The following is a 3,082-nucleotide window of genomic DNA, read 5'->3' as shown; positions in this document are numbered from 1 at the left end:
GCCGCCCCCCCCCCCCAGCCAGTCCAGTGGCTGCTGAACAAGTCCACAGTTAAGACACACATCAAGCCAGAGCAGTCGACACATCAGGCAAGGTATGTGGCTGGACAATCACATAGCTGCAATCTAGCTGAGGAAACGACCAACGCCAAGGGTCTGAGCTTAAAGACAACTCCTGAGTGAAAGGGGAACCCCAACAAGACTTCTCACAGCTCTTTCCACAGTAGTCTGACTCAAGATTACATGGCTGCACCATTCCCAGATGACCTTGAGCACCAGCAGCCAAATGAACTGCTGGAGGACAGAGTATTTGAGGCATGCTCCTCCTTATTGGTGATGGTGCAGACACCAATGTCAGCAACAGCAGTCAATAAAATTCTGACATCCTTATTTCCTACTCACAAGGCTCTTAACATCATTTTTAAAAATCACCTGCACCTATTTTTCCAACTGTGTTGTTCTGGCAAAGCTGTAAGTAGCCCAGACAACAAAGCTGTCTGCAGTTCAGGAAGGGCAGGAGGAAGGGGAGCATGCTCCCATCCCATGCCAGATCAGAAGATTTCCTTCTTATTCTGCAAATGTTACATACTCCATATGATTCAGGTACAGAAAGTACTTTAGAATTAAGTTTAAAAGCAAGATTGCAATTTTTATTTTCAAATAAGTCCTGACAGTGTAGTCCATAAGGCTTCACAAATGTTTTTAAAAATAAGATTAAGGCCAGATATGGTAGGTACAATTTAAGGGTAAAATAAAACACAATACATAATCACAAAATTTTAACGATTATATGAAATTGGTGATAAAGCAGTCATCTTCTCTATTACAACAAACTAGATCTACCAGAAATAACAGAGGGGCTTGTCGTTTCCTCCCTCTTGGCACTGAAGTTCTAGCTCTTATAGCTGCAAAGAAGAGTACTTCTACTAGAAATTTAATCCTATACTGCAACAGATGATGTAAAAGGACAACTGTAAAAGCAGCATGGATTGGGACAATCAGTAAACATGTCATTAGGCTTCAGAGTTGCTAGTTAATTTTTACTGCTATTAATTTTGTATGTATTGTTCTGACAGGTTTTATTTTGGAGGCAGATTAGTACTGGTAACATCAGAGCAGCTACTGAGATGAGGTACACACAAAAAACCAAAGCATCTTCTGTATACATGTATGTATGGAAGAAATGCTTCTCCTCTCCTAAGGCGCCAAGAAACTACTCTAGGCTATAATACCAGAGCCCCATCTTATTTCCTACCACTGACAAATGCAAAACAATCTCTTGGTTATCCCTTAATTGCTTACAAGAAAGTCCACTCTCACCACCCACTAAAAAAACCAACCAACCAACACAACAACAAAATTAAGACCCACAAAAAAACCCCAAACGAAACCACAAAACCCTTTAACATCTACTTTACTACTGTATTATCTAGTGCACCAAAAATTTAGGTCTTAGGAAAGTAAATTTCTGAACAGTTTCTTAAAGTCCGTTGTTTCCACAATTATGTATTTGATTGGAGCAACAACTGACAAGAACCTCGTTATCATATTGAGATGAAGGATTATTAAAGTTCATCATTGTAACATTTCATCATTCTGATTTCAACCTCAGTTTGTCTTCCTGACTTACACCTTTAAAGGATGGTGCTTCTCCGCTTCCAAAAGCCAGTATCTATCAAGAGAATTAAGATGATTTGCGCAGAGTGAAAAGCAAAGGTCTGTCTACAGGTCAGGCAGTTGCATTTACATTCCCTTGACAACAAGCACAGTCCCTATTCTAACCCGAGGGAATTTTATCGCGTTTCCCCCACAGATCAAAATTCAAGTCTTCTAGAATACATCAAGATCCACTTCAGATAGAGAAGGATATGGTTCTTTTAAAAGGTAAAGAGAAATCGTGATTTCTTAATATATGAAGACCAGTGCTATTGCTTCAAGGAGCAGGCTTCTGAACAGTTGGCATTTTTTTTAACTTCCAAAGAAAAATTTTTTCAGTATGGAATATTAATGAAAATACTCTTTTCAGCACTAACACCTAGCCTATGCCAGTGAAAGCTGAAAAGCAAAAGTAATTAAGAATGGTATCAGCTGTGTTTCTTGCACATAAATGCCATTGTTCAAGGTGTGCTGATCCCAACCGATACATGTTCTGCTTTCATAAAAAGTTCTAAACCAAAATCACCTTATGAAAGACATTTTAAAAAAAAAAGCTTTGGTTGGTTAACAGCCAGCTAAAAAAAAAACACACAAAAAATCCCTTAGCAATGCAAAATTTTACTAACTGCAAAAATACAGAACAGGAGATACACACTCAGTATTACGCAAATGTCATACCAACATGCATTTTCCCAATGCATTCTTAAAATGTAGATTTGCAATGCACTAATTCTATAAACCCAGAAGAACATATTCTGTGAAGAAATTTACCATTCAGAATTGCACAAAGCGAGAGGCACATAAGAGCTTGCTTGTTAAAGCCGAACCGCATCTCTTCTAGGAAATGCTTTGTGAATACATAAAGGATATTTTCATAATAAATGTCACATCTCTCCCCCCTCCCCCTTCCTCCCCAACAACACTTCCAATTCTTTTGCAAACTGCAGTGGGTTTTAAAGGAGCTCTATCTGAACGATTCACACAAAAAAAGGCTTTGAAGCACACCAAACGTTTGCCCTTATTCTATAGAAACTGTATGGTGATAACTTGGCTCTTCCCTCCCCCACTCAGTACCTTTCTGGGGTAGTGACTTCACATCCTTTGACATCAGCACAGCTTGAAAGGGGGATGGGAGAGTTACGGCAGAAAGCAGTAAAACCTGCTTTTAACTATGTATGCGATGCCTCTACGAATTGTTAAGTCTTCCCAAAACGCATTTAACAGAAAACGCGTTTTGATCTCCCCCGGTTTTATTGCGGCTCTGGCAAACCGAAAGGGACCGGGCTACAAAGGACTTCCTGCTCCCCTTCTCGGAGCACCACAACAGCCATCTATTAGCTCGTCAGAGGGTCGCGATTCACCCTCACACGCACAATAACTCACCTCTAATATGCAAAAGGGCCACGGGCTGGAACGGCCCATTGGAATT

The 3,082-nt window shown here is 40.1% G+C and overlaps 1 protein-coding gene across 1 annotated transcript in view; it reads right to left on the bottom strand.

The window, feature by feature from the left end:
• PPP2R5C (protein phosphatase 2, regulatory subunit B', gamma) overlaps positions 1-3,076 on the bottom strand; it is a 52,941-nt gene extending 49,865 nt beyond the window's left edge. Inside the window, exon 1 of the mRNA XM_009707391.1 lies at positions 3,037-3,076. The gene's annotated coding sequence lies outside the window, so the exon portion shown is untranslated. The remainder of the gene's footprint in view (positions 1-3,036) is intronic.
• Between the last annotated feature and the right edge of the window lie 6 nt (positions 3,077-3,082).

The sequence above is a fragment of the Cariama cristata genome, unplaced genomic scaffold (genome assembly GCF_000690535.1).
Source record: "Cariama cristata isolate BGI_N322 unplaced genomic scaffold, ASM69053v1 scaffold4659, whole genome shotgun sequence".
NCBI classification, from domain to species: domain Eukaryota; kingdom Metazoa; phylum Chordata; class Aves; order Cariamiformes; family Cariamidae; genus Cariama; species Cariama cristata.
This window is presented reverse-complemented; position numbering and strand designations above follow the sequence as displayed.